This window comes from Sciurus vulgaris (genome assembly GCF_902686455.1).
Source record: "Sciurus vulgaris genome assembly, chromosome: 12".
NCBI lineage: Eukaryota > Metazoa > Chordata > Mammalia > Rodentia > Sciuridae > Sciurus > Sciurus vulgaris.
In genome coordinates, this window is record NC_136473.1 from 83548489 (window position 1) to 83568715 (window position 20227).

A 20227-nucleotide genomic window follows, 5' to 3' on the forward strand; every position below is an offset into this window, starting at 1 on the left:
AAAAAATAAAACAAAGGAAGATCCTCTGATTACATTTAAATATTTCCTTGCCAATGCTTGGGGGAATTCTAGCATTCCTCGCTTGCAGAGGAAAGCTTTTGTGCCTGGGAAAAAGGTAATTAGGGCACAGAGCCTGGGAGGATGGAGGCAGGGAGGGTGGGGAGGGAGGAAGGGGTGTTTCAATAGCTGCACAGGTGCAACAGTTTGGAGTGAGTGATGGTCTTACAAATGACCCTGGCACAGAGCAGAGGAAACCCAAGGAGAAGATGAATTGAACGACAGCTCTAGCTTGCATGCATTTTATTTCTGCTGTGGAGTCTAATGGATCATGGCTCTGGCTGGCCAGATGGGGTAAGGTCAGAGTATTGAGGAAATGGGAGGGGATATCAATGAACAATTTTCAGGATAGAGAATAATCCTTAGGTTGTTTGCTTTTGGAGAGAGCATGTTGGCGTCTGAAAGGGGTTCATTTTATAATCTCTTTTATCTATAATCAATCTAATTTTTCATGCCATGATCTGACCAAGTCCCTGAGGAGTGCACTTTAAGACAATGGAAGGTAAAATGGGCGTAAGGAGTAAAACATTCACTTGGTTGCTCACTTTCCAAGAGAATTTTGACAGTAGGCTTTTTCTTTAAATGAAGATATATCTTAAGTTTTATAAAAGCTAATATACCTTTTCTATAGCAATATACATGCTAAAATAGTCTCCTTGCAAATATTTTATCATCTGTACTGTACAAAGTTGTCTAATATGATCAATATCACTTCATATTTCCTTGGCCATGTTAGGAAATTGATGCCATCAAGTGGATACCCAAATATTTGATTAATCTTTCAAATGCATGAATTTACTTACAGATAATTAAAAGCTTAGATTATTCAGTTGTTCAATCTTTTATTGAGGTATTTTTCGATTCTATTTATGCAACATGTTCATATATGTCTCTGCTTTTTAAATTAACTATTTTAATGTTTTTCCCGATATCCGTTTGGATAACTTGGCAGGAAGCGACCTCATATATCTCAAGGTCTAGCAAGCATGGTTTTAATTCAGAAAAATGTACATTGAGTTTCACAAAAAAGTAGAAAACAGTCTGTGGAATAAGCACAAGAAATAAACATATTATGATGGGCAGAACATAAATAGTTAAAAAAGCATCTCAAACTTTTGAAAGCACCAGACCTGGGATTCAAAAGTGGACTTCCTATCTTCCAGGAGCCACTTCACCCTGGGTAAACCACTTCTGTTCTAAGTCTCAGTTTCTTCATCTGCAAAATGCAGACTGCAGGGTTGCTGCAAAGATTAAATGAGGTAAATTCTGCTCAGAACCTCGAATCTTCTTGTACACACGAGACCTTCAACACAGGGAGGCCTCCCCACACTTTTCCCTACCTTAACAATTGTTTAAGAGAAGATGTGCTGTGTTGGAGTTCTACTAAATGCGTGCCTAATGTGGAGTGTGATCTAGCTACAGAATCTTAGGCACGTCATTTGACCCTCCCCAAGACTTGGCTAATTTGTGACACCTCCACCTGCCTTCCAGGAGTCACACTGGCACAGATGCTGCTCTCTCCTTGTTTGTGCTGACCTCCTTCATGGTCACCAGTGTTGTTACTGCTTCATTTTGTTGGCCTGTTCCAAAGGCATCCGGTCCCTCACTAAAGTCTGTGTCTTACTGCGACATTCCCTGTATTCTGGTATCATGGAAAGACCTTTATTTGCTGGACCTACCTACTGGGGTTATTGTACAAGGCTAATAAAATAAGTGACAGCCACATTTAAAATGTAAAGTGGTAGACAAATGTTCATTTAATCTTTGTGACTATCTTCCTATAGTCCTTAATAGTTGGTCCTTCCCCAAAGGTTTCAGTTACCTTGTATATTTTTTGTCATTGAGTCTTAAGCACGTCCTTTTAAAGTAAAAAGCTAATTGCTTGGTTTAATAAACTTCTCCTTCTGACAGTCTATTAACTCTTTTGACCTTTATAAGTTGTGCATAGTGATAGCAGGATTGGCTTTGAGGCATTCCTGTACTTAAATTCTTTCTTGGGGAGCCCAATATCAAAAGTACAAAGAAGGAAGGGGAGACTTTTCATTTCACTTCTCTCTTTTCTTTTTTCCCAATTTGCAATGCATTTTAATGCACTTTAGTAAGATGTTGGGGGAAACAAAAATAAAATTAATAATGAGGACAATACACCAGAATCTCTTCTCTGAACAATATATATCCATTAGGTTCCTCCAGGTCCTGAACCCCAAATTCTAAAGTAGTATCTAAACAAAGGGGTTCTTTAGTAGTGCCCCAATTCACATACTTAAGTCTTCCTGGAACTAAAATTCTGCAATTTACATTAGAATCCTCCTACCATTCAGGATACATTACTTGAGAGAATCTACCTACCTATTCTGCACCACATTAGGTTTCATTTATACTGGAAACATGACCACTATTTGCTGTATTGTACTATAATTACCCAGTCTTTCCAGCAATTTTATTTCCCATTAGAACCTTATGTGCTTTAATTTATCACTACCCTCTTTACAAGACTTTAAATTATTTGAGAACAGACTGCATCTGCCTGTTTCACAGTCTTATTTCCAATGTCAGCACAGCACGTGGCACAGGGTGGACTGACAAATATTTGTTGATCTGAATGAACATGTAGTGTTATTAATGGTATGCACAGAAACTGGATGATACTCAGACTGAGGGCGTGTGTCAGATCTACATGTCTTAGAATTTCAAGTTCGACTTCTTGTCCTCTCAGCATGAACGAAATGCAGATTGTTGTTTATTTGGTTCTTACCTATGACATCCAGCGTTGGGGATACCATTGTGATAGCAATTTTAATGGTAGTGGAGGTATCATATGCTGCTCCTAACACATGGAAACACACTATAAATATGCATCCTCTCCTGACTTTGAATTAACTGCAGCAGAATTTAGGCAGGGTTGAATCTCACTAAATCTCCAAACTAATATTTCCTCCAAGAGGATCCTGTGTGTTGTGGGAGTGCAGGAATAGAGAAATGATAAATTGGTTTGGGGACTGTGAAATATAAGTAGAGAGAGACAACATAAAGAGAACTCTGGGAAAGAAATCCTTGACTTGCATTGGGTATGTGAGAGGAGAAAAAAAATATGAACTATTAGACAAGGAAATCCAGGGGTATTGATGAGTTTTAGAATTGATAATGCATATTCCCCTTTTTTTATCTTGGAGAACAATTAGCATATTATAGCTAGTCATCATAAAACATTTGCATTATGTCGAGGAAAAGAATATGCAGTATCATAGAATCACAAAATGGAAGAACTGGAAGAAAAATTTGAGACCACCTAATTTGGTTTCTTAATTTTACTGTTAATGAAATCAAGACTTTCCCAAAGATCGTCGTGGGTCTTGTTTCTATTTTGCGTCTCACATTTATTGGGGAATTGTGTGGAATGCTTGGTATTATGGTAAAATTGGTCATACTGCAAGGAGTTCAAACATAGGCCATGGTGACAGTGAACACATTGAACTAGATGGAGACAATCTGGGTGAACAGTCATTTTGCTTCCTGCCCGGAAACTGAAGCACCTTACATGATACTCTTCTGTGGGAATCATTAAGGATCTCATTACAAACCTCACATGCTATTTTGCTGAGAGGAGGGCACCAGGTGTCTAAAAGAACAGAAGTAATTCCTAACAAGTCAAGATGTCTTCTTAAGTCAATTTTCCCAAGACTATTTTATTCTCAATAAGCCAACATTTTTTCAGTGTGTTTTGGGGGGGGAGAGGGCATTCTTTGAAATATTCCAAATACATACCCAAGCAATATTCTGCCTTCTGCTTCCATGCTCTACAAGCTCAGTCTTTCAAAGCATTACTTTCTGAAATGATAACATATTCCCTCTTATTAACTGATCTGAGTCACCTCGAATGCCCCAGACACAGTTGTCCTCAACTAACTATGGCTCTTGGACAAAGCCTCCATTTTACTGATAGCTAGAGTCCTCCCTAGAGAAAGACAATAGTTCTTCTAGTCATAAGACTTTAGTCTGCATTGTGTAAAATTCTAGGCATCTCTGTGGCAAGGTGCACTCACACTGAATCAGGGATGGAATTTCATAGCTTCTCTGTTTGTCATCAAGATTAAGAATGTAAATTGATGCTAACGGCATGACTGACATCTAGTGGATAAATGCCAGTGGTGCTGTTTGGACCGTTTCCTCTTCCACCCTCCTTTTGGCAGGCAGGGTGTATCATGGTCTTTCAGAATATTATCTATGTGGAAAAAATTCACATGGGAAGAAGTCATTGTCTTACATACGATGTTATGCCTCTAAAAATTAAAATCATAGAAATGAAAACCTATAAATGAAGAATGTTTATGATGATTTGAAAAAAACATACATAGCTTGGAGTCAGAAAAAAATTAGGTTGATTTAGTTTTTTGGAAAGAATTGAAATGCATTGTTATGATAGTAAAAGGCTGAAATATAGAAATAGCCATTCGGAATTAGAATGTTTATTATTTCTTACTTTCAATTCTTTTTACATAGTTTACTGCTTTAGAGGTACAATGAAAAAGTTCTAATCTACTTGTTCAGATATGAAAAATCACTTGTGATTATAGTAAGAAAATTGAGACTGCCAGTGTTCTAAGACTCCAATATTGATAATTCACAGGTAGAATGAATTTTAAGTCATTTGTATGTTTTCTTTTGCCTGGAAAATTTTATTCATTACTATTAAAAACATAGAAAGAGTTGATCTTGGCAATATGAAAATTTTAAGCACAAAATATTTTAGAAATAAGTGCCTGTTTTGTTATAATTAAGCCATTTGGAATCTGGATGGTTGTGGATATATAATGCAAATATAAAGTTAAAATCTGATTTTTTAGGAAAAAGTTCTGGACACTTTCATTCAAGGAGTTATTAGACATAGAGAAACAATAGATTGGACAATGTCATAATGTAGGTACATGTTTTACAGACTGCCATTCTTGGTCAAAGTAATTTTTAACTGCCAGTAATAAAAGATGTTTTGACATGCAATCTTGTAGATTTTTTTAAAAATACGTGTTCCTTTGTAAATGGTTTCTTCAGAAGAAATTACTTTGCTCCTTATTGATTCTTTTTCTAACAACATGTGAAAATTCAAGCAAAAAAGAGCCTTCTCTTTAGGGTACTTTATCAGCGAGAGCCACTCGATGTTAGTCACAGTGTGGGACACTTGTATAGTAGAGTAGAATGGCATAGAAGAAAGGTCATACAGTGCATGACACACAGATGGCTTATGTTGCTCTGTCAGTGGTCCAGATGGACCTTATTCTGATCTTTTAGGTCATTGCTTCTCTAGGAATGGTTAGAGTAGATTTGCCCATGGTAGACCTTTGACCAACAGGTGTAAATAAGTGCAAAAGTTAAAAGAATTTTTACCAATCACTTCACACTGGTTGGGAAGGAAAAGACTGTAAGTCAGCTGTGTCTTTTACATACATTCATTCATTGATATCTAGAAAAGTTTCCTTGTGACAAAGCTGATCATTATTCTATTTGAATTATAGGACTGGTTATTATTTTTCCTTTTCCTTTTCCTATTGAAGTCCAATTGACACGTAATTGAAATGCAGTGCTATACTTCAATGAGTTTTAACAAATGCATAACCTGTGTGATCATTATGCTATGTCAAGATTAAAAATATCCACCCCCTTCTGGAAAGTTCTCTCACATCTCCATCTAGGGAAGCCCTGCAACCTCTACCTCTTCACTTGCTACCCCAGACACCCACTATTCTGGTTTCTTTTGCCATGTACTAATTTTGTCTGATCTAGAATTTAATATAAACGGAATAATAAAGTGTGCACTCTTTTAGTATGGTTTGTCCTCCCCATCGTTTTTCTGATGTTCATCCATGTTGTTAGGTGACATGTGTCACATGCATCGATCTTTTTATTGCTGAGTAATATCCATTGTGTGAATAAATCACAGATCTTTCCCCTCAGTAGGACTGCTGGCCCCTGTAATAATCCACAATGTCAGGACTCAATCATTCAATATTACATACAGGTAAAATAGATTTAGATAGTTACAACTACACCACCACACACACACACCTATTAGACTCAAGATCTGTTTGCAAGAGCATCCCTCCGACTCCACATGTCACTAGATAGTCAAAGTACTGTGTTCATAAGTTACTTGAATTTTCAATCTTATGTTTGAACATGTTTTTCAATTGAAATACAATTCAGTTGAATTAGTTCATTTTTGAACTTAGTTTTAATTTTTTTTCTTTCAAGGTTTTTGTAAGTATTCAGTTTTGCTGGGTATAAGATTCTTGGTTGGCATCCATTTTCTTTCAGGGCTTGAAAAATGTTGTTCCAGGACCTTCTAGCTTTTAGGGTCTGGATTGAAAAATCTGCTGATATGCGTATTGGTTTCCCCCTGAATGTAATTTGGTTCTTTTCTCTCACAGCCTTTAAAATTCTGTCTTTATTTTGTATGTTAGGTATTTTCATTATAATGTGCCTTGGTGTGGGTCTGTTGTAATTTTGTGTATTTGGAGTCCTGTAAGCCTCTTGAACTTGATTTTCCATTTCATTCTTCAGATTTGGGAAATTTTCTGATATTATTTCATTGAATAGGTTGTTCATTCCTTTGGCTTGTTTCTCTAGGCCTTCCTCAATCCCAACAATTCTTAAATTTGGCCTTTTCATGATATCCCATAGTTCTTGTAGATTCTGTTCATGATTTCTTACCATCTTCTCTGTTTGTTCAGCTTTGTTTTCAAGGTTAAATATTTTGTCTTCAATGTCTGAGGTTCTGTCTTCCAGGTGTTCTATCCTATTGGATATGCTTTCTATGGAGTTCTTAATTTGGTTTATTGTTTCCTTCATGTCAAGGATTTCTGTTTGGTTTTTTTTCAATATCTCTAACTCTTTATTGAAATGATCTTTTGCTTCCTGTATTTGCTCTTTTAACTGTCGATTGGTGCGATCAATCAATGCTTGCATTTGCTCTTTCATCTCATCATTCAATGCTTGCATTTGCTCTTTCATCTCCTCGTTTGCTTCTCTGATCATTTTAATTATGTACATTCTGAACTCCTTTTCTGTCATTTCTTCTGCCATGCTGTCATTGGGTTTTATTGATGTAACATCTAGATTTGTTTGCAGCATTTTCTTTCCTTGTTTTCTCATGTTGTTCAGATATCAGTGGACCGCTGAGATATTGCAGATTTCCTCTGTTGATTTACAATGACCCTGAAGATTTCTATATATATCCCCTCTTAGCCTTCAGTAGGCTGAAGTCTTGGAGGAGGTTGATAATGCGGTGCTGCACAAGGAAGCTGCCTCTCTAGGAGTGGTGGCCTTCAGGTGGGGTATATTCCCTGCTAGTGGGCAGAGGTGCCTCCACTTGTTGACCAATGGTCATCCAAAGGGGACCTAGGCTGTGGGCTGAGGCAAGGCCTGTTTGGGCCTGAGCCTCTGGTTTTACCGTCCTTGTGGGAAACCTCACCCAGCAGGGAAGACTCACCCGGTGGGGAGGTCTCGCTGGTCAGTTTCCTCCTAGAGGTTCCCCTCAATTTACATCTACTGCCTGGGCTGGGCTGCCTTCCTCTGCAAAGTTTCCAGGGGCCCGGCCCTACCTCCTGGGCCTGGGAGCCTCACCCTTCGCAGATGAATCTCCTTAGGCTGCCCCTCCTCCGAGAATTTGCCCATAGGCCTGGAACCTTCGCTCCGCCCTAAGCCTGTCTCTGTGCGGCTCTTCCACCCAGAAGCCTCCTAGATCCTGGGACCCTGTTCTGCACCTAATCGCCTGGCTGCGTGGCCCCTCCTCTGAGCAGCCACCTGTGGCCCCGAACAATCGCTCTGCGTCCCAGAGACCCGCCACAGGCCTCTTCCTCCAGACAGCAGGCCAGTATGCCGGTGCGTCCACTAGGAGTCCAAGAAACTCACTTCGTGCCTCCTCCTCCCACCAACCACCCGTAGCCCGGGGCAATCAATCACTCCGAGTCGAAGTGACCCTGCCCGTTCCTCCTCCTTCTCCAGATAACCCCCCGGGTGTTCAGGAGCAGTCCCTCTGAGTGGCTCTGAATCCACGTGACCCGCTGCACGGGTCCTCTGGGCAACCGCCTGGAGCTCTGGTGTGGTCCCTCAAGACCAAGCGTCCCACCACGCTTCTCCTCCAGGCAGCCCCCCTGTGTTCAGGAGCTGTCACTTTAAGACCAAACCACTCACCACTCGCCTTCTCCTCTGAGCAGCCGCCTGGAGCGCTAATGCAGTCACTGCGAGTCCAAAGGACCCGCCGCGCTCCTTCTCCTCCTTCTCCTACTCCTCCGGGCAGGCCCCGGGGTTCAGAAGTGGTCAGGGTCCAAACAGCTCGCCACGCAGCCCCTTCTCTGGCAACCGCCTGTAGTTCCCGTATAGTCACCCGAATCCAAGCGGCTGCTCCTCTTCCTCCTCGTCCTCAGGGCAGGCCCCGGGGTTCAGAAGCGTCGTTCTGATTCCAAACAGCTCGCCGCCCGGCTTCTCCTCTGGCAACCGCCTGCAGCTCTGGCGCAGTCTCTCCGAATCCAAGTGGCCACGCTCCTCTCCTCCTCCTCAGGGCAGGCCCCGGTGTCCTGAGTCCACACAGTTCTCCCCGCCACTCCTCCCCCGGGCAGCCGCCGGAGCCCCAGTGGCTGCTCCGAGTCCCAGCGCTGTGCCAAGCGGCCTCCTCTATGGCGCTCCAGCAGGGGGAGGGGCGTCTCGCCGGCAGTTCTACTTCACAAAGTTTCCTGCGTTCTGGGACCCCCGTCCCATCCGGGATGCCCCCCCAGGGGGTGAGAGTCACCCGGCTACTTTGAGTTGGTCCCAAGCGTCTCAATATCTCCTCTCTTGAATCCTGAGTTCTGGAGCAACACGTAATGCAGCCACCCTCTAGGCCGCCATCTTGAAAACTTTTGTAAGTATTCAGAACACTAACAGGTTATATACAAGATATGGATGTATGTGTCTCAAATTAGATTCTGTTTTATGAGTCAACTTGGAAATATTTTTTCATATTAAATGAATTAAATTATTTCACATTTATGACTTCAATATATTTAGTTTCAACTTTTGCCATGATATAATTACTGTGTGTATCATGTCGTATTTAATGTGCTCCTGTCTTCTTTGTTGTGTCTTTGTCATTTCAAGTTTTTCTGTGGTACTTTGGATTTTGTATTTTTGATCTAGTGGTTAACTTTGTATTTCTACCATTCGCTATAAGATCTATCATTGTAAATGATATATTTTGATTCATATCTAATGACCATGCAAGTTAGAAAGCTCATTTATTTTATTAGAGCTTTCTAGTTATATCTAGTAGTTGGGTTCATCCTGAAAAACTCACACATGCATGGAAATCAATTTCAGTTCACAGACCCCCCCTCCTTTTACATCCCCTTTTCCCTCCTGCCCTCCCTCCCCTCTCTCATTCTCCTTCCTTTATTTGACCAGATTTCCTTTTACTCATTTAGTCATTTTTATTTGATTAGTAAAAAGTCAATATTTTTTAGTTGGATAGTTTGTGAGGACAAATGGTATTTATATACTATATTCTACATTCTGTGTTCTATTCAGAGTCTCACCTGTGTTTCGCTATTAGCTTTACAAAAAATATCTGAACTGTTTATGATCAATGCTTTGGTTATGGATCTCCCAGGCACATTTTGGTTGGATGAAACTTTTCCTTTAACAGAACCCTCAGGAGAGAAACCAAAGTACCGTCTTCTCAGAATTCTTCCAGTTTCAAGTAACTTTCTGATACCCTTGACACTTGAAGCGTTTCTTGGTGGGTATAAGATCTTAAGTTTCTTGGAAATGTTGATTGCTTTTGCCTTTTTCCTGTATATTGCTTTTGAAAATTGGCTGATTTTGTAGGGTATCTGATCTTTATTGCCTGAGGTCCTAAGGATTTTTTCCTTAACTTTGAAATTTAAATATTCTACTAAAGTTTGTCTTAGAGTTGGTAGCTCTGGACTTTTTTCTGGGTAACTGCTTCATCTTAACAGTGCATGGATCCAGTTCTTTTTCTTCTGGAATGTTTTCCTTCTTTATAGCTTTGAATATTAACTTTCTTTTTCTTTCCTTTTTTGCTTCCCTCATCCCCCTTTTTTTCTTTCTTAAATTCCTCTTCCTTCTTTTCTTCCTCCTTACAGTCCTTCCTTTCAATCATGTATAAATGAAATTTCTTTGCCTGACTTCCATTTTGACCACACTCTCTGAACTCTTTTATTTCTCTCCTTTAAAAAAAAAATCTCATTTTTATTCTCTTGGATATTTTCTTCTTTTCTTTAATAATCCCAGTTAATGTTTTAACTTGAACCTATTCTCCCTTGTGTATTTCATCTTGTGACATTATTTTGTTTTATTCTATGCCTTTTTAAATTCATTCTTAATTTTATGTCATATTCTTTTGTACTTTTTTGTTTTTAGTTTTTAGAATTTATGATTCAAAATTATTTTTAATATCCTTAAGTGCTTGTTCAAGAAAATTTAATTCACTATAGATTATCATGTTACTACTTATTTCTTCCATATCCTGCAGTATTGGGGGTAGAATTTTTCATCAGTTAGATTGTTTTGCATTATATTTCTTGCTTTCTCTATTTAGTCATATGTTTGGAAATGTCTTGATTTTTTTTTTTTTTTTAATTTCTGTGCATTTTGTGGACAGGAGCACTTACTGCCCAATTAATGAAATTTAGTGCATTTAATGCACAATAAAGATGATGGGTGGGGGGAGATTCTCCATTCTCCTTTCACTGCCTTATTTCCAAGGGAAAAATTACACTTCTATTTATTTTGATTTTTCCTGGAAGCAAGGGTTCCTTGAGACTGTCATTGCCTTTTTTTCAAAGTCAATGGTGGGAATGACCAAATCCCACACCTGAGTTCAGATTTTGGTACTTAGTGTTAGACTTTGTCATTCCTGGAGAGTTTTGTTTGTTTCACCTCAGTTCTTTTTCCTGCTCTTCAAACTCAAAAGATTGCAGCAGTAGTGAGAACTCCTGGAATTTTTTGTTTGTTCGTTAACTCACAGGTTATTGAAATTCATGGCTTTTTTGCTTCTAGTCTCGTGTGTTTTTATTTTCACTACCTAGCGATTTGATGTCTTTTGGGGATAATGCATATGAAGACTTGGAAACAAGTGACTGTCACTATCCTAAAAGCCTGAAAACTCCCAAACATCCTTGGTAATTGATGCATACTATATGATTACAGGCTTTCAAACTTTTGAAACCTTTTGTGTCTTAATATTTGGTTTTATATAAGTGAATAGTCCATTTACTTTCAAAAAGGGTACATGTTCTGCTACTGTTGTGTGTGTTCTGTTGACCTGGCCAATTAGGTTCAGTTGTTTGGACTGAACTCCTGTTATTTTTGCTGTCTTCTAATTTTCTATTAGAGAGAGATGGGGAAGAGCATCTCCTAGTGTAATAGTGGATTCATTTATTTTTTCTTTTATTTCTTCAGTTTTTCCCTGAGGTATTTTTGAAGGCTTATTAGGTCAATGATGTTATTAGGTTTATTCACTTTTAGGATTATTATTATTATTATTACTATTATTATTAATCAGTTGATCTGCTACTATAATGAAACATTCTTTTTTTTTTTTTTTTTTTTTTTTTTAAATCCATGGCAATACTTCCTCTCTTGAAATCTACCTTGATATTAATACAGCTATCCAGGTATCTGGTGAAATTTCAGACTTCCTTCTCACTTTTAACCACTTTGTATTTAACCATTTTATGCTTTACCCTTTTCTATATTTTGTTCTTTTAATAATTTTGTATTTACAGTTCAGTTGTGTAAACAACATACAGTTGGATTTTGTGTTTTATCTAGTCTGATATCACTTACATTTTAGTTGTAGTATTTAACACCCTTTATATTGATTACAAATATGGTTAAATTAAATATTTTGTCTGCTCTTTTTAAAACTTTGTCTCATTTACCTTAGTGTAGCTGATTGTCCTTATATTTCTTTTTTCCTTTTTTTAGATTTTGTTTATGTGTGCATTCCATTTTATGCCCTTTATTCTTTATATTTATCTCTGCTTTCATTGGTTTTCCTAGGTCTTCAAATATGCCTCTTTAACAGATCATGATCTGCTTAGGAATAATTTAAGAAGCCTACCATAGTATATTTCTATCCTCCCTTTTTAATTTTGTTTTTATGTATCTTATTACTACATATGCTATGTTATTATTTTTCAATGGTTAGTCATATTTGAAAAATAAATAAGAAACAAATAATCTTTTATATTTACCAGCACTTTTTTAATTTCTGGTATTCTTCATCCCATCACCTATGTCCAGGTTTTTCCCTGGCACCATTTTCTTTCAGCCAAAAGAACTTTCTATGACATTTCTTATAATACAAACACATTGGTTACAACTTTTCTCAGATATTACTTATTTTAAATTTCCCCATTTCACTATCATTTCTGGTAATGATGTTTTTCTAACAGACATAGAGTTTTGGAGTAAGCTTCCATTTCCTTCTGGTACCCATTGTTTACCATGTGAAATTAGTGATATTTTAAAGTTAATTTCTGAGCGTTTAAAGAATTTTCTCTCTCTTTTTTTTTTTTTTTTCAGCAATTTGGTTCTGTTTGAACTTCTTAAAAATCTATGAATTGATATTTTAAGACATTTAGAAAATATTAGCTCTTATTGTTTCAAATATTTTTCTGCTCCAATTGCTCCTCCATTGCTGGAACTCCAGTTATATGCGTGATAAGAATGTTTGATAGTTTTCCATCAGTTTCTGTGGCTTTGTTCATTACTTTAGCCATTTTCCTTCCCAGTACGTTGTAGTAAAAAATAGTCTCTATTACTCTATGTTCTACTTTTCTGATCTTTTCTATGATAATTTGTAATCTGATGTTGAGTGCATAGAGTGAATTTTTCTTATCGTTCTAGAATTCTAATTTGTATCTTTACATTTGAGTATCTAGCATTTACTCATGGCTTAATCAGAGGTAGCTTATCAAACTTGGGGACAAAAAGTAATGTAACAGCTGAGGTGTTTTCAGGTGATGACACAGACACTGTAGAACATACCAAAATGCAAAGCTTCCACAGTGTAAAGAGATAAATTATTCATGTATGAAGGATTTCGAGTAATATGACTGAAATACATTGTTGGATGTTTGTATAGGAGAGTCTGTTTCATCTGTTTACAGACTAAGACAATGGGTCATTCTATTATGATATAAACTTTTTATTGAAATGATAAAAGAAAAGCAATTTTTACTTCTCTATTGAGCAATCACTTTTTTTAACATGTTTATATTTTCCTCTAAATCCTTAAACATATTTATAATTGCTCCTTTAAATTTCTTATCTGCTAATTCTAACATCTCTGTCATGAATCGATTTCTATTGAAGTTTCTTTTTTCTTTCCTGGTATGTGTCATCTGTTCCTACCTTTTGTATGTCCAGTCATTTTTTTTTTTTCAGATCTCACTTCATCTTTTTATTTTATGATGTCTTGTGAACATACAGAAATTTTGAATTCTGTTTATTATACTTTTTAGCCTTTTTGTTTTCTACCTTTAGTATTTTCTTTATTTTTATTTTATTATATTTTTATTTTTACAGACTGCATTTTGATTCATTGTACACAAATGGAGTACATCATTTTGTTTCTATGGTTGTGCATGATGTAGATTCATTTTTTAAAAAATTCATTTTTATTTTACACAAACGGGATACATCTTGTTTCTCTGTACATGAAGTAGAGGCATACCGTTTTTGTAATCATACATTTACCTAGGGTAATAGTGTTTGATTCATTCTGTTATTTTTTTCTTCCCCCCATCACCCCTCCCACCTAGATTCATTTTTAATGTTGTTGCTAAGTCTGGGTCTTCATTGTTGAGAGTCTGAGTTTTGTAGTATAACCGTAAGGAGTACTGGGTTATGTTCTGACAGGTAGTTAATTTATGAGTAGATGAGCATAATCTTTTTGAGCCTTGTTTTTAACCTATGTTAGGGTGAGCCCAGGGCTGGAATAGTCCAGTCCTTAATGTCTCTCTGAGATTTAGGGGGTCTCCTTTGAATGTCCAGGCAGTTTAGCAAGATCTAACCCTCTGGCTGGTCAGAAATCCTAGGCAAACTTCAAAAATACATTTAGCTCCCAGCTCCCATGGTCTTCATCTCCCTTACATTTCAGATTTCTGGTGTTTCCTCCTTGTCCCAATCTCTCTGACACTCTTTGCAAATTCCTCCTGTTTTAGCAGCTCTGACTCTGGTTCCTGCCTCTTCACTGAAGTAAGACTACTGTGTTCTGGTGGTTTCCTCCTTTGTGTGCCAGTCTGGGGATACTTCTTCAGCAGAAAGCTGGGAAAAATGTGGGTTTCACTATGTGTGTATACTTTCCTTCTTTCAGGGTTCACAATCCTCTGAGGGGTGTCACATATCTGAAAAGTGTTGCTTTGTGTAGCTTATCCAATTTTACAGTTGTTTGTCAGAAGGGCTGGTCTTTTGCTAGTTACTCCATCACAGCTAGAAGTAGAAATTGTATCCCTACTTCTGCTATCAAATGAAACTAGTAATATTGGACAATATCAAATGGAAGTATATTATTTCTAAAATTCCTAGGATCATGGAATCATTTCTTAGTTAAAAATGGCAGCTGGCAATTTCTTTTGAAAAAGCAAACAAGAGTGTTTTGCTGGAAATAAGATTTAAACAGGCAAGGGATAGTTTTCTTGTGTGTCTTTGTAACTTTTGCTTTCACTTATTATGTCTAGGATTATTTGATATATTGAATTTGGACAGGAGTACAGAAAGTAGAAAGTGTAAAAGCAGTGAAGAAGTTTGAAGTGAGACTGGAGGCAGGAATACTACTTAAAAGAATATTTTGATAATGACAGATGATGCAGTCAATGACAGTAGACAGAGGGAGATGCATTCAGGAGATATTTAGGAAGTGGCGTTGGTGCTAGAGAAGTAGATGATGGAGGAGGTGTGAAGTCAGGACCGACTCTGATTTGTGTCTTTGGCTAAATAGACCATCATAATGCCATTGAATGAAATTGGAAGCAAGCATGCATAGTTATATATTTAGAGAAAGATAATAAGTTCAATTTTGAATATGTTGATGAAGTAATTATGGTTTATGTAGGTGAAAACTTCTAGTAGGTTGTTAGAAAGTTCCAGAAGTCATAATTCTAGACCAGAGGTTAGATTTGCCATAACATATTAAACCCATGGATGGTAACTGAAATAGGGGAGCAACTGAGATTTTCAAGGGGGAATATGTAGAGTGAGAAGAATATGATTTATTTAATCTGGCCTGATAGTAGTAGATAGACCCAGATTAAGGGAAAGAGGGGAGAAAGTTGAAGGCAAGCTACCAAATTAATATATTGGTAATAAAGAAGGAGGAATTAATAATCAGTATAAAATTTCTCTGGTAAGGATCAAAAAGAGGGCTTCACATCTTTACATATGGTAGTTGGTAGGGCTGAAGTTTGGGTAATGACACACCAGCCCTGACACATTAGTGACATAAATCCTAAGACGTTGGTTGGTTTTGGGTTGTTTTTTAAAAAATTGGATTAGGTGTCTGACTAACGTGAATTTGAATCAACACTCAGACAATTTTATCCTAGGATAGCTTGAGTTTTCTGATTTTTAGTTTTCTCAGATGTAAAGTCAGAATAAATCCTCACAGAGTTGACAAGATGAGAGGAAGTAACCCATGCTCTCTAGACAAGGTGACCGACTCTGAGAGGATGTGCATTAGGACAGAGAGAGGACAGGCGTTAAGTTTGGAAACTGAAAAAGAGGAAGCAAATCTTTTATTCCACTTCCTTGTACAGCTTGGCTTTGACACCTCCATACCCCAGACAATTCCCTCTCCAAACCCCATGTATAATGAAGCACAGGTCTCCATTATGGGTGTTTTTTTTTTTTTTTCTTTCTTTCTTTCTTTCGTGAATTGGTCTGAAATTATAACCACTATTTGTAATTATTTTTAGGGGAAATATTTATTTATAACCACTTCACACATAGAGCTTGGAACAAAACTAGTTTGTAAATTGAGGATTTTCCTTCTTTCATTTAGGTCAGATAGCAGTCATATTCCCACCAGTACAGAAGTCATTCCCATCTCATTAAATTGTGTGTGTGTGTGTGTGTGTGTGTGTGTGTGTGTGTGTGTGTAGGGGGGGGGGGAGAGGCAGTGAAGATGATGTTTGTATTTATATGTAATATAAGGAAGAAGTATATGAAATCCAGGAGTCAGAAATATATCCCTAGGTTTTTCTGAAGGTAAAAGATGAATCACAAATAAATGAAGCATGGTGTTGAAGCACACAGAAAATTAATAGAGTGGTAAAATTGAAGCCATTTTAGAAAAACAGTTCTTTTTTTTTTTCACTTTTTTTTTTATTGTAAACAAATGGGATACATGTTGTTTCTCTGTTTGTACATGGCGTAAAGGCATACCATTTGTGTAATCATAAATTTACATAGAGTAATGTTGTTTGATTCATTCTGTTATTTTTTCCCTTCCCCCCACCCCTCCCACCCCTCTTTACCCTCTATACAGTACTTCCTTCCTCCATACTTGCCCCCCTCCCTAACCCTAACTCTAACCCTAACACTAACCCTTCCCTCCCCCCCATTATGTGTCATCCTCCACTTATTAGCGATATCATTCGTCCTTTGGCTTTTTGAGATTGGCTTATCTCACTTAGCATGATATTCTCCAATTTCATCCATTTGCCTGCAAATGCCATAATTTTATCATTTTTTATGGCCGAGTAATATTCCATTGTATATATATACCACAGTTTCTTTATCCACTCATCAATTGAAGGGCATCTAGGTTGGTTCCACAGACTGGCTATTGTGAATTGAGCAGCTATGAACATTGATGTGGCTGTGTCTCTGTAGTATGCTGATTTTAAGTCCTTTGGGTATAGGCCAAGGAGTGGGATAGCTGGGTCAAATGGAGGGTCCATTCCAAGTTTTCTAAGGAATCTCCACACTGCTTTCCAGAGTGGCTGCACTAATTTGCAACCCCACCAGCAATGTATGAGTGTACCTTTCTCCCCACATCCTCGCCAACACCTGTTGTTGCTCGTATTCTTGATAATCACCATTCTAATTGGGGTGAGATGGAATCTTAGGGTGGTTTTGATTTGCATTTCTCTTATTACTAGAGATGTTGGACATTTTTCCATATGTTTGTTGATTGCTTGTAGATCTTCTTCTGTGAAGTGTCTATTCATTTCCTTAGCCCATTTGTCGACTGGATGATTTGAATTCTTGGAGTAAAGTTTTTTGAGTTCTTTATAGATTCTGGAGATTAGTGCTCTATCTGAAGTATGATTGGCAAAGATATTCTCCCATTCTGTAGGCTCTTTTTTCGCATTGCTGATAGTTTCCTTTGCTGAGAGAAAACTTTTTAGTTTGAATCTATCCCAGTGGTTGATTCTAGCTTTTATTTCTTGTGCTATGGGAGTCCTGTTAAGGAAGTCTGATCCTAGACCAACAAGGTGAAGATTTGGACCTACTTTTTCTTCTATAATCTGCAGGGTCTCTGGTCTGATTCCGAGGTCCTTAATCCATTTTGAGTTTAGTTTCGTGCATGGTGAGAGATATGGGTTTAGTTTCATTCTATTGCATATGGATTTCCAATTCTCCCAGCACCATTTGTTGAAGAGGCTATCTTTTCTCCATTGCATATTTTTGGCACCTTTGTCTAGTATGAGAAAATTGTATTTATTTGGGTTTGTGTCCGTGTCCTCTATTCTATACCATTGATCTACCTTTCTATTTTGGTACCAATACCATGCCGTTTTTGTTACTATTGCTTTGTAGTAGAGTTGAAGATCTGGTATTGCAATACCCCCTGTTTCACTCTTCCTGCTAAGGATTGCTTTAGCTATTCTGGGTTTCTTATTCTTCCAGATGAATTTCATAATTGCTTGCTCTATTTCTGTAAGGTACGTCATTGGGATTTTAATTGGAATTGCATTGAATTTGTATAGCACTTTAGGTAGTATGGCCATTTTGACAATATTAATTCTGCCTATCCAAGAACATGGAAGATCTTTCCATCTTCTAAGGTGTTCGTTAATTTCTTTCTTTAGTGTTGTATAGTTCTCATTGTAGAGGTCTTTCACCTCTTTTGTGAGATTGATTCCCAAGTATTTTATTTTTTTCGAGGCTATTGTGAATGGGGTAGTTTTCCTAATTTCTCTTTCTGAAGATTCATCACTTATGTATAAAAATGCGTTGGATTTATGGGCATTGATCTTGTAACCTGTTACTTTACTGAATTCACTTATGAGTTCTAAGAGTTTTCTGGTGGAATTTCCAGGTTCCTCTAAATATATAATCATGTCATCAGCGAACAGGGATAGTTTGAGTTCTTCTTTCCCAATTCGTATCCCTTTAATCTTTTTGGTTTGTCTAATTGCTCTGGCCAGAGTCTCAAGAACGATGTTGAATAGAAGTGGTGAAAGAGGGCATCCCTGCCTTGTTCCAGTTTTTAGGGGGAATGCTTTCAGTTTTTCACCATTTAGAATGATATTAGCCATGGGCTTAGCATAAATGGCCTTTACAATGTTAAGGAATGTTCCCACTATCCCTATTTTTTCTAGTGTTTTGAGCATGAAGGGGTGCTGTATTTTATCAAATGCTTTTTCTGCATCTATTGAAATAATCATGTGATTCTTGACTTTAAGTCTATTAATGTGGTGAATTACGTTTATTGATTTCCTGATGTTGAACCAACCTTGCATCCCTGAGAAAAACAGTTCTTGTTGAGTGTCATGGAGTACGTTTCATTGACATTAAGCTTAAGCAAAAGAGTGGATTTTTGGCCAGTCTTCCTCCTCACATCTCTGATTTCTATTTTGACTCTCAATTGTTTGGGAAATGGAGTCAAGAGTTCTCAACTGAACTGCAACTATTTCAAGGTGGGATACCCCAGAAGACAGGACTATAAGTTTTTGCAGACCTGAGCAACTATAAATTTAAAAATTTCCCCCTGTAAATTGTCTACTTTCTTTTTTGAACTCAAACATGGCATCAGGGTTAGGACTCACAAATATGTGCTGATGTTTTGGGGAAAACTAGCCAGACATAGGAACTACCTAAATTGTACAGTGAGAGCTCAGTTAAATAAATCAGGTAAAAATCCAGTTTTACATAAATTGCAATGGGCTCCCCAAAATGTTTTATTAACTTTGACATTTATTAAAACTTTACTTTTAGGATTGGGAAAATGGCAAAAAGAGCTCACTAAAAACAAACAAACAAACAAACAAAAAACAAAACAAAAAACAAAACAAAACAACAACAACAACAACAAAAATATTTATTTTAGGTTTCTCATATGTATTCCTTAAAGGGAAGGGCCATGAAAGTGAATTTAGTGATTCATTTGCAAGTCACCCCACCGGTCCTGTTGGTACTGAGGATTAAGCCCAGGAGTTTGTGCATACTAAACAAGCACTCTGCCACTAGCCCTATACATTTTTATCTTGCTGCAGAATCTCATTAAGTTGTTGAGGTTGGCCTTGAATTTGGGATCCTTCTGTCCCAGCCTTCCAAGTAGCTGGGATTATAGGCGTGCACCCTTATACCTGGCAAGATTTGGGTTTTTAAAAGACAGAAAAACACTCCTACATTGCTGGCTGCTATCATGTTCCTCACAGCAGTTTTTCTTGGGTAAATTACCCCTGGTCCAATAGGGCTGATGTCCTTTTAAGATTTTAGGACAAAGGCACACAGAGGCAAGTACAGATGAAGACTCAGAGAGGAGATGACCATCAACAAGCAAGGAGAGAGGCCTCAGAAAAACCACTGGACTCATTGATCTTGGGTTCCAGTTTCCAGAACTCAGACACAATAAATATTCTCCTGTGGTATTCTGTCATGGCAGAGCTAGCAAAATAAATAAATGATTGTAGAGATAAAGAGGAAAAGAAAAAACAGAAAAGGAAGAGTCAGGAAAACACAGGGAAAGGAAAAGCTTCATGAAGCACCAGGTGAAAATCAAATCCCGTACATGGAATTTGTTGGTGCCAGATTTACTGTGCTATGTCCATAGGTCTCTTTGAGAAGTCGGCTCCCATCCCCCCAACCCCCTGTCATGAGGCAATTTAACTGAAAATGCCTTTCATTTATGGAATGCCTTTTTAAAAAGAGCTAGAGACCTAGA